The sequence below is a fragment of the Myiozetetes cayanensis genome, unplaced genomic scaffold (genome assembly GCF_022539395.1).
Source record: "Myiozetetes cayanensis isolate MyiCay16 unplaced genomic scaffold, myiCay2020 scf19, whole genome shotgun sequence".
NCBI lineage: Eukaryota > Metazoa > Chordata > Aves > Passeriformes > Tyrannidae > Myiozetetes > Myiozetetes cayanensis.
Genome location: NW_026087400.1, coordinates 9,745,728 through 9,757,776, shown reverse-complemented (window position 1 = coordinate 9,757,776; position 12,049 = coordinate 9,745,728). Strand labels below are relative to the sequence as shown.

General features: G+C 42.5%; 1 long non-coding RNA gene across 3 annotated transcripts in view; it reads left to right on the top strand.

Annotated features, from left to right (window-relative positions):
• Window positions 1-12,049, top strand: part of LOC126639229 (uncharacterized) — a 101,446-nt gene that overhangs the window by 35,680 nt on the left and 53,717 nt on the right. Inside the window, exon 1 of one of the 3 annotated variants that reach the window (XR_007628767.1) lies at window positions 5,775-5,855. The exons of the other annotated variants lie outside the window; for them this stretch is intronic. This is a non-coding gene — a long non-coding RNA (uncharacterized LOC126639229). Of the gene's footprint in view, window positions 1-5,774; window positions 5,856-12,049 lie in introns of those variants that run through there. 3 annotated transcript variants of the gene reach the window in all.

Here is a 12,049-nt window from a genome sequence, read left to right as displayed (position 1 = left end):
TCTATCAGCATGGCACAAGTATTCAAAGAAATTAGGAGACTGAGCTCTCTGGTTAAATGTTGAATTTTCTGAAAAAAAGGGGTCTCCTCCTGTGTGGGTGAGAAAGTGTTTCCAATCCATTCCATGTTTGATCCAGTAGTACCTGAGGACTGTGTGCTTTAGTGGGCTGCAATAGCATACTGGGAAGGACAAATGAGATTCCATTTTTTTAGACTAAATTACTTTTCTGAAAGTGGCCTCTAATGCTCTCTTGTTGTAATATTGTAAGAACTATTCAAATAACTGCTATGCAGTAGAGGCTTAATTACTGGAAGTTAATTCAGTAGTGATTCAATAAATGACCTGTTCCACAGGAGGGTGAAGTTCAACATGGTTAAAGGTCTTGGTTTTTTTCATGAACACAAATTACTTAATGTTGGTTTCATGCAAACGAAAAATCACCAACAAATTAATGCCAGAGAGGCCTAATTTATGGATTTTTTTTCCCATCTGTTAAGAAGCTATAGTTTATATATATAAGCTTATACATAATCACAGAGCTGAAAGCACAAAGTTATTTGGAGGTGCAGCTGTTCTCCATGAACCCCCAGCCTGTCTCAGCCCATGGATTTTCTCTTGGAGGTGTCCTTTCTTTTACAGAACTTTGAGTCCCCAGGTCCTTGGATGATTAATGTCCATGGATTATAATCTTTCTCACGTTTTGACATCCACACTTTCAACTGTGACAGAAAGGTTATCGTGGGATCCACTTTTGTTGCCAAACACTGAAACCTGATATTGCTACTAAATTGTGACAAACCCTTTTAGGTGGCAAATCATTCTTCCTGCCCAGCCACATGTTGGAGGTGTTGGCCCCTTTTCCTCTGGGAGGTGATGGTGGGGTTGGGACTTCCCTCAGCATGTTGGTTGCTTTAGTCCCAGTTCAGCATTTGAACAAATAGTGGAGGTAGATGTGCCCAGAGTGCTGCCACCTGCACCACCTTCCCCAGCCTGGGCAGAAACCTGCAGGAATGGAGTCCCCTACAGGCACTGGCAATAGAGGCACAGGTTATCCTTGGTGGCAAATGCCCTTTGGAGACACTTGGTGAGGAAAGATGAGGAGGGGTCACCAGGGAGCCACGGCAGCAGTGGAAAAGGCAAGACTTTGGTGTCCAGGGCACTGTTTGTAAAAATAAGCAACTCTTCCCTTCCTTACATGGAAGGGAACAGGTCTGTCAAGAAATAATCTGGGCCTTTTCCATCTCATCATCTTTGTGAGAAGAGGGAAGTTTCTGTTTTGGTGTATTCTCAACGTCCCCTTTATGCCACTGTGGTCATCAAAAATTACCATTTCAGACCCCGGTTCTTTGTGTATTTCCATTCACTCAGAGCTGCATCTTTTCTCACTTTCAGCTGTATGTTATTCAGCAGTTTGAATACATTTAACACCCTCCATGTTCACTCTTGAGAACGAACCTTTTCAAAATAATTACTCCCACTCATCTCCAGAGCAATCGATAGCATGAATAAACCTGGAGGCAGCCAGAGGTTTAATTCATTCTAGAAAATATTTTGAAAGTAAAATGAATGGACATGTAAAACTCAGTTGTTGAGGTGCTGGTGTGACAAGAGAGACTTTCCTTTTGAAGCTGCACATGACTTGTATCAATACAAAAGAGAGTGGGGTGTTTCCCAGGTGAGTGGTGCCCAAGTTTTGTTCAGTTTTATGACTGGAAAGAGGATCGATGGCAGCCAAAGGTCTTTGCTGCTCTTCCTATGCCAAGGAAAACCTCTCAAAATGACTATCAGAGAACACAGAATTGTCAGAAATAAATTGGACTGGTGGATCGTGGTTGACATTGAAATCTCATCCTTCTGATGTCTCTGCTTTTCCTACCCTGATGCTACATGAGCTCCTTCTTCTCCCCGACTGCCTGTGATGGCTTTTCATCGCCAGTAAGTACGAGGAACAGAAAAAAGAAAAGGAACGTGCTTGAAGGAGGGTTCTTTTCCTTCTGAAATGACTCCTCTTTCCTTGCAGGAGAGTTTGGTGCAGTTTGGTAGCTGAAATGTGCCAACTGAAGTAAATCAGATGAATTATTAATGCTTTGCAGGCTGCTTCTTTCAACTGGTTGAGCCGAGCAGGCTTCGGTGGGGCGTGTGTAACTTCAGCTCTCAGCAGCAAAAATAGACTTCAGGCCTCAGAGGAATGGGAAGCTTAACAGACTATTTTTGTCAGCACAGTTTTAGTTCTATTATGTGTTATTTTGTCAGAGTGGATAGGGTGGATTGTTATTTTGGACGTAGTGGGTGATCTGACAGAAAACCTGCTTCTGTTTCCTTTCTATATGTCACAAGCTGCTTCAAGTTAGAAGCCCCATATTTCCCTTGTTGTATCCTCCACCAGAAGAAAATAAATAGGATGTATGTGGCTGTTTTGCAGGTTCAGTTGCAGACTATCATGCTTCCACCAGGCAACCCCATTTCCTAGGGAGAGGATTTGGACTTCATTAACAACTCAAGGTCAAAGCAGTTGAAAATCTGTCTTAGTCTCTTTTTATTAACCTTTCTCACTGTTGATCTGTAATTAGCTTAATTAAATTGAGCACGCAACTCCCTCCTACCTTAACGTTCTGAAGTCACTCTGCTGCACTCCCAAAGGCTCTGCATCCCTGGTATGGTTGTGATCCTTCCTCAGAGCTCCTTGGTCCCTGAAATCCAACCGTATAAATGCAGAGTCAGAAAGAATAATGCTCTTCCAGGGCCTTTAGAAGTCTTCAGAAGTCTTAATACAGAGTTTATTTACTGGGGCTCTTTCCTGCACAGGATAAATGCTGGCTCTCACCCTTTGCTGCTTTATTTCTGACTGAATTGGGTGCTGGCATTTGTACCTTCTGGGCCTTGCATCTCCCACAGCTTTCCACCCTCAAAGCAAATCACACTAAGGAAATGTGTCCTCATGCTGACCATGTCACTTGTGTACCCACGTCCCACCAGCCAAAGGGCTTTTTGTGGGTTGTGTGCAGGGCTGCTCTCAAGGCTTTAGCCCCAGTCGTTGTGCATCTGAAGTCCCAACCCTGAACTGGAGCCCTTTGCCTCCAGGTTTCAAAATGTACTAAGCCTGCAGGGCCATTGTGTTCTAACAGCCTTGGATTTGGATCTTATTATAGCTGGGAAAACGTTGGTTACAGTCAATCTGAGAATTTGGTACTGTTGGAATGAACTATTGCAGTTCCTCCCTCCTGGCTCTGCTCTCCAATTGCATATTCCGAATTAATGCTCCTGTGAGCAACGTGAGCTATAAATGCATCCTGGGAATTTGCTGCTTGCATCCCTGATCTGGGGCTGCCACTGCCCTGGCTCTGGCTCAGGCTCTACATGTGGACAAACTGAAAACCAGAGAGCTGAAGGTGTGAGTTCTGGAGCTGTAGGTGCTGTTCCCTCCAGCAATGGCCCATTTCCTTCTGAGTTAGGGAAGTGTTTGAAATGTGTGTTGCACAATTCTGATGTGCTTGGGATACTTTATTTCCTGACTTTGGGGTTTAGATCAGTAGCACACACAGATGTCCCTGTGTCCCACCATGTTGAAAAACACAAATGATATTAAACCTCAGTGTGGTGTTCAGGCAGATAAAGCAGGGTCACTCTGCCCATCTCTGTTAATTCCTAAGCACTTTGTGCAACAACAGTTCTTTTCCAAGCATTGGGTGAAGGTGAACATTGATGATTAATGGGCTTGTTCAATATAAGAGTATAAATAGTGACCTTCCATCTGACATGCAGGATACAAGGGTTTGGTACTGGCAGGAGGTAACTTTACATTTAATTTAATTTTTAAAAGAGAAAAGAAGTAAATAAAAGTGATCAAGTGTAGGATAACCCTGTCAGAGGTTATAAATTACTGCCTCCTTGGGCAAATTCAGTGTTCTCTTTCCTATCTTTGCAACTCTTGGAGATTATTGCATCACACCAAAGCAACAGGGGTTATATTAACAAAACAAAGTTATTTATTGCTCTGAATGAATTTTCCTTTGAATACAGAATGTTAAGAATCACTTTTTCTCCCCAACTCATACCTACTGTGGTCTCTCCCTTGATGGATGTTCTTGATTTACATTGTTGTTTTGGCTGGGGAAATGCACGTATTCTTTTTCACGGTGCTTGAAACAGATCTATTATTGTGTGCAATGGGATTTAATCTTTATTTCAGCTAAAATTTTAAACTTTTTTTCTTGGAGCTAATAGTAACAGTCAGGCTTTGTTGGGTTCTTTACTGATTATCATGACTTAGACAAAGGATTTTGCTATCAACATCAAGATTTGATATAAATTAATTCATACCCATTTTCTGTTTTTCCATAAGGACATGAAAATGCATTTGGCAAAGGCAACAGAGAAAGTATTTTCTGGATGTTCTGAATGGTGTCTTTCACATGGGATTTGTTGCATGGAGGATACATTGAGCATTTTGTGTATATATATATGTATATATATATATGTGAACAAAAATAAATGTAGAATTCTGTAGAATTTGTGAGTGATGGTGAACATACTGACCTTGTCAGTGCTTATCTAAGGTCAAACTATATATTTTTGAATGCTCTTTTTTAGTGCTCAGGTGGCCTGTGCTTTCTGTCATGCCCAGGATGCTGCTTTTGGACACACATCACTTCTTTGAGGTAGATGGTGGTGGAGAAAATTCAGTTTGTTTTGCCTGAAGTGTGTTTTATTCCCTTTATTCCAAGACTGAGATTTACAGAGACTTGTAGGGTAATTTCCAACCTTGCTGTGCTGTTGCCAGAGCCTTGCCCTTCTCCCTGCAGTGCATCATCCCTTGCAGGTTTTGTGACATCTGGTGGTTGACATATTTTGAGATATTTCAAAATTCCACATGAATCATTTTATTTGCTTCCTTATTATTTTGGATGTGCCATCTTGTCAGTGGTGCTAACATTTAAGCTCTCTTTTAATTTACACTATTAAACCATAAGGAAAACAATCAAATACAGCAACTAAAAGTAGATTGTCTTTATCTCCAGCTTCTGTGTTTTGCTGATAAATTAACTTACAAGCTATTCCAGTCAAGACACGACCTTTCCCTTTCTCTCTGCTTATTAAATGCAACAAATAATAAAGTTCATGAACTCCCCAAATTGTTGCTACCACTCATTTTTTTTTTAAATAAGTAAACAACTTCACTCTAAACAGAGGGACACTGATAACAGGAATTGCATTCTGCACATGAGGAAGCTTTGCACCAGTTTTATTCCTTTGATCTGCTTATAACAGTAACCTGTCTTCCCCCAAGCAAGGACAACAGTGTTAAAAATTAGAAAACAACTTACTTGTTTCCACTTCCTGGATTTTTATTTTCATCTCCACCTCCCACCTTTGTTCCCTCTAAATTTCAAGGCTTCACATGTGGTCTTGTGTTAATTGCTCCTAAAAAAAAAAATATCTCTCTTTATTGGAGGAATCACAAATCTTCTAATCTGCCATAGCTGCTAATTAAATTACAACTGACTTCTGATGTTACAGATTTGTGTTACAGGAATAAACATTTCCGTCTGATTTTATTCTCTCTCTCTCTTCAAAATGAAGGATGGATTAGTTCTTGCAGGAGCATATTTCAACTGCAAAGTGTTAGGGAAGAATTTTACTTCAAAAATTTCTTCTTTTAAGGCAAAAATGGTTTTCCACTGTGCATCTACACATGCACAGAATATGTGTGGGATGGTGCTTTCTCAGCCCTGCTGTGATTCCGGGGCAGTTTGTCATCCAAGCATGGAATGCTCATGTGAAGGCCACAGGTGGATGTGACCAGTCTGGTTTAAAGTCTGGGATCAAAGTAAGAGACAGATAAAGCCAAATATTTTGTAAGTAATTGGTGCAACAAGACTTGTAATTTTCATATATCAGTTCAGGTCTCAAAGAAGATCTCTCCTATGGTTGTGTTCCTCTTTTTAAGTCGTTGATTTGTTGTGGTTTTTTTTTTTTTTGTTGGGTTTGTTTTTATGTTTGTTTGGTTTTGTTTTGTTCATGTTGTTTTCACTTCATTAAGAAATAAAACTTTTTCTTTAAAGATTTTCTTTTATTTTCACGGATTCCCATACTTGGCTTTCTTCTGTTCGGGTTTCTGTTCTGAGGGAGATGTTTACAGGCAAATCAATATTAGAATATTCCTTTGAACTTTGGGTTCTGAGATGAGAAGGAGTCTCGGTCTGATTACCAGTGGTTTTGCAAAATCAAAACCTGACATGGATTTTACTTGTTACTGATATTGATCTGTAGAAGTTCTTGTTTTTCTCCAAACTGTGTCCTGTAGTTTGTGAGCTGCTTCTGGTCTGGTAAGAGTTGTCCACTCTGTTTTCTATCACTATTTTCAATTCATGTACATATTTTTAATCAGGGATAACTTATCCCACTGTTACAACAAAATCTGACTGTGATTTTTTTTCCTTTCTCTACTAGAGCTGTTGTTGATAAATATATTATTTAACCCACTTACTTGGTGTATATAATTTTTATGCCTTAAGTAGGTGTTTTACACTTTGCTTTTCATGGTGATGGATTGGTATGAAATGAGGTGTAAACTTTGAAGTGAGCCTGGAGGTGTGTGAAGGAGGAGTCACTGGTGAAGAGATTGATCCCTGCAGGGATACAGGAATTCATTTCTCCCATGGAAAGGCCCTGCTGAGGTCAGTCTGAAAGGAGAAGTTTGTTGCATCACATTAACTGCAGAGGGCAAGTTTGTACCACACTATTTCGAGGAGGCCTCTTCATGAAGCTCCTGATTTTTTAGTAGAGATCTGGCAGAAAATCTGTTTAGCCAGAAGAGTCACTGACAAATAACTCAGAATTTTGCTGCTGGGGTCCCAGTGGAGTTGCTTCAGCAAACTTCTATTTTGAAGAACCCGAGAATTATCTGCTAACAAAAATGTCATTGTGTGAAGAGGGATAAAGCTGCTTTCCATTAGTTACCGACTTTTCACCCAAGAGTCAGTTCCCAGCTAAGTTTTTTCTCTTCCCCTGTGCCCCAGTTGAGAAGCTGAGCTGTGAGAAGAGCAGGGTCAAGGCAGAACCTGCAGCTCTTCCCCACCCACGTGGGTGTGTTGGTTGCCCACTGGGAACAAGAGAACCACATGACACTAATGAGCTCTTTTAGCTCTGATTTAAAGCTGATTTTTTAATTTTATGTAGACCTTACAAGGATCTCATGGCACTGCAAGTGCCTTTTCAAAGACCTCTGATATCAAGCCTGTGGCCCAGCAATATATCTCATTGCAATTTTAATGCACAACATATTCTGCCCATACTTTAAGTTTCTCTGATGGAAATGTTTCAGGTTTCAGGCCAGAATTTATTCTCTTTTTTGAGATCATATTATATGTCATGGGAAAGCTCTTCAGTGGTCCTTGGATAAAAATCTCTTGACTATATAGAAAAATGATTTTGCTGCTGCTTTACATGCCTGACTTCAGCTGGCTTTAAACATTTGATGCAACTTAGAGCTGCTGGGAAAAGGAGGGCTCAGATTTTTCACATTAGTCTTCCTTCCTCCCTCAAATACCTGTGCTCTGATTTTTTTCATGCAATTTTTCAGTAAAACATAGACATGATTCCTTTATTAATCAACATGTGTAGTTGACGGCACTGGATGCATGAATGGTGTAGCTGTGGGGAAAATAAAAAGCCAATTGAAGGTGTCCAGAGGAACTGGACACACAAATGAGGTGCCTTATCATGTGCCAATATTGTACCCTCATTTGGAGACCTTGGAGGCTCCAAATCAGACACACAAAATCTGGGAATCAGCTCTTTGCAGGAGGAACTTGAGTATTTACTGCCCTGTAGTCACAGGTTTGTCGTGATACACATTTATTTAGACTCAGAGTGCAGCAAACCAAATGAGTGAGTGTGCTGAAAACAGAATCTGAAATATATTTAAATGAAAAATGAGGTTCTAAAAAGCTGGTATTGTGAACTTCCCAGGCAACTAAAATATGAAATGTCTAACATCTACATGTATTAAATGAGATTAAGAGCTGAGTTTGAAATGAAATCAGTACAGATTTGGGGGGATAAAAAGATTAGGATGAATGAAAAACAAAGACAAAGGTGCCAAGTAAATAAAATACCTTCAAAAAATAGACAAAAATTTACTTTGCTATGGACTCTCTGCCAGAGGATTTACCTGTGGTTGATTAATTGCATCCATTCATTACATTTAATGGTGGTGGAAAATACAGAGTGTTGTTTATTTTGAAGTTTAGCCCAGCATCAGGAGGATCAAAGCAACTGCAGGAGTCCAGGAGTAAATATTAGGGGTGCAATCAGGTCCTTGGGAAGTGTTTTTTTTTTTTTTTTTTAATCTCCATTTATCCCAGTGGATTTCCTGGTGCAGGCGAGACGTGAGGACTTCGGAGAGAGAGTTATTAGTCATAGTAGAGATCACTACAACCCCAGCTGGGAGGTGGGTTTTGCTGGTGAGCAGTGAGATCCAGGGAGTAACACAGTGTTGTGGTCTGGAATCCCTGACTGTGTCACAGTTGACCCTCCTGCAGACACGTGAGCTGAGTTCCTGTGCCTCAGTTTCCCCCCTGAATCCTGTGGGTTGTGGCATTTGCCTCCACAATAAACCTTAGGAATAGAATCCAGGAGGTTTTACACTGGTGAGAGAAAGCTGGGGAAGGAGGAAGGGGACTGATGGCATTATTTTCCTCACCTAATGAAGCAATTTTTAACAGCCAAGAAGATAAAGTGACCCTTGAGGGTTTTCACTGTTTTTTACCAGAGCCATCAGACAGCCCCAGATGTAGGATAAGAGAGGAGCCTGCCAGCAGAGCCCTGAGCTCCAGCTGAGCTCAGAGAACTCAAAGTTTTCATTTGGTTCACCATTATTTTTTAATAAATCTGCTTGCATGGGTGTTTTCCTGGGTGTGAAAGCCACCACTGTCCTTTCACAAGCGCTTGTGGTCCCAGAGTTGCAAACCTTGCTCCCCTTGCTCGGGGGCAGTGTTGGCTCAGCAGGCTGGGGGGACCTGGGTGCCACACAGAGGCTTTGAAGGACGTTTCATTCTTGGATTGTGGGGAATGGGGTTTATTACACATAAAGCGTCTATTTTGCACATCTTTATTCCCCACAAGGACTGGGGAGGGGGAGTGTGTCACTCTGCTGCCTCGGGGGTGGTGTCACAGGGGGGTGAAGGGCTGCAGGGAGCTCTGCTGGTGTCACTTCCCTGCGTGCTGGAAGGCAGAGGTGTCATCAGTGCTGGCAATAGGTAGGATTTGAAAACAACGACTGTCATTATGTTGGAAGGGGGTTGAGTTTAAGGTGTTCAGTTCCTCTCAGGGAGCCCTGATGGCAGTGACTGGAGGGAGCTATTACAGTTATCAGGGGAGTGTAGTTCAGAAGTCTCTCGCCGCTGTGATAACTGAAGTGCAGAAATAAAAATAAGGGAAAAAAAAAAAGATAATGCGGTTTCTGTAATATATGTCTTTTTGACTAAACCCCTGAGTTGCCACAGGAGGTTTAAGATGCAGATATTCACTGAAGGGATGTGGTAAAGGTCTCCTGCATCACACAGCAATCTGATAAAGAATCACTCTGTTGGTGTTTGGGATCTGCAAATACTGTCAAGAATCCCCTGCTTCTTTCCTGCCAGAGAAATTGCTTTCTTATCTGGGCACTCTCAGTATTTTCTTGACATTCTATTGAAATAAGTGGGACAGCCCTTCATCTTTTTTGCTACTTGAACAAGAGAGGCAGCAAGAAGCCTTGGTGAATTCTCCCTGGGCAGAGTTGACTTATGCAGGGCTCCAAGGCCACAAACCTTTAACAAATGCCTTTCTCAGAACAGAGGAGGAGCAGAGGACCTGAGACCATAGAACTGAGTGGTTGTCCTCATAGCTTGGGTAATCACACAACTGTAAGTGCCTCTGACTACAGTTCTTGTGTGAATAGATATGTATTCACTTATGCATATTCTGATTATACATCTATGTGTACCTATGTGGATATTTAAGGAGCAGGTGCATTGTAAGAAGCTGGAGTTAAATCTCTGCCAATATGATCCCCTGCTGGCAGAGGGTATTCTATTTATGGACATTTCTTATGGTTGTTATGGCAACAGGCCTGCAGTGAGTGGTCTATTTTGTGGGGCAGTGCAGGGATGGTGTTGTCCTCCCTGTGTGTCCCTCCTGCCTCCCCACATCCCTTCTGTCTGTGGGGAACACTGGGGTCAAACACACGAACCTGGTGTTCAATACAGTGTTGGGATTTTGCTGGACATCTGCCATGAGCTGAGTGTGAGTGGGGTTTATTTACATCCACACTTGAGGAACAGGAAATTCCATTTTTTGGGCTCTTCTGAGATCCAACTCCAGCTGTTTGTCATGGCCAACCCTTCCACTGCCAATTCCAAGGTCTGCACTGATATTCCTCTGGACTCCTTCATCTCCACACTGGCCTCCTTGACTCTGTGCCCTGCCCAGGGATTTTCCTCTGATAGCCCTTTCTTAATTTTCTCTTCCTTTGTAGCCATTTTCTACCCTCCATTCCTCTGGAAGACTGACCCAAAATCCAATCACACCCACTTGGGTGCTGGCCCTGGGACCACCAGACCTGGACCCACGAATTTCTGTAGCTTTGGTGGGAACAACATTCCCATGGAAGGAAGAGCTCAGCTACCTCACAAACCCTTTGTGGGGCCCCACAGGTAGAAAGGGGACAAGAGACTTTTCCATGCCCCTTGTCCTGCAATGAAACAGTCCTGGGAAGGCTGAGAGCACTCTTTCCCTGGAGAAATGGTCCCCTCAGGAAGCAAGTGCTGAACACAGGCAGTAGCTTTGGCATTTAGATAAGCAAAATGTGCATCAAGTCCTTAAAGGGTTCTGTAAAGGGCCTGGTTGGCATCTCTGTAGGCACAGAGGGGAGTGAGTGGCAGACATGAAGTGAGAGCCAAACTACAAACCCTTGTTCAGTTTTCTGAACATGATCTTCAATGCAGGAGAACTGCAGAGAGCAAGCACTGCCTGCTGCAGGGTGTTTAAGGAGCACACAGAGTGTTTTGTTGCTGCCTTCTTGTTGGGATGGATGGATTCTCGTTTTGACACGTTATTTTTGGTCATGTTCTTGTTATGGATGTTTTCTAGCTCATTTCTCTTGCTAACAGCTCCCAGGTTCCATCAGTCCCAGAGCCAGCTCACAGCAGCCCCAGGTTTGGATGCTGAGTGACTGCAGAGCTGGGCACAGAGATTTTCCTATACAAATGACTCTGAGGGAGGGAGGATTTACTCTTGTAATGTGCTCAGAGGGGAGAGAATAGAGCAAATGATCAAATAAGCACTACAGTGTCTCCTCCATTTGATCCTGCCACAAACTGGGGCATTCTTAGGGTGAAATTCTCCCCTTTAGATCTTTTTCTGTGCTGATTGCCAGGATTTTTGACCATGCTCTTCATGGGTGGTGGCTGTGTGTGCCAAAAACATCTTTAGTGTAATTACCCACTACTTCTGCCTTCATGCCAGAAGAATGCTGTGCTCATTGATTCTGCTCCCCTGTTACTCCAAGGTCCCTGTGAGTGTTGAATTCAGTGGGGAAGGAAAGATCAAAAATGTTCTGCCTGGGACTCAGGGGCTTCTGAGCTTCCTGTTGCTCTTCTTTCCAAAAACAGATCCATTGCCTGCCCCTCCCTTTCCTCCTCCTCTCCTCGGCTTGGCTGCTTTTCCTCTTCCCTATTTTGGAATGAAGACCAGGCTGAGTCAGAGGGAAGTTTGTCACATTCAGAGGAAAATAACTCACAACTGCCTGTGGCCACTGCTGGTTGCTGCTGGCTGAGTGGGGTCAGGGAGAAGCTGGGAATGGCTGGGATAGGCTGGAGAGCAGCAATGTTGTAGGGAAGAGCTGTGGGCACTCAGATGTACATCAGCCTTTGCTGCATGTCTGGGGCTGAATGAGAGTTTAAATTAGATTTGGCATTAAAATCCCATCAATCCTCTTGCACAATTTCAGTGTGAGCTGCCCTGAATTCTTTTAGTCACCTGTATTAAAAAGGTTCTTTTGGCTGTG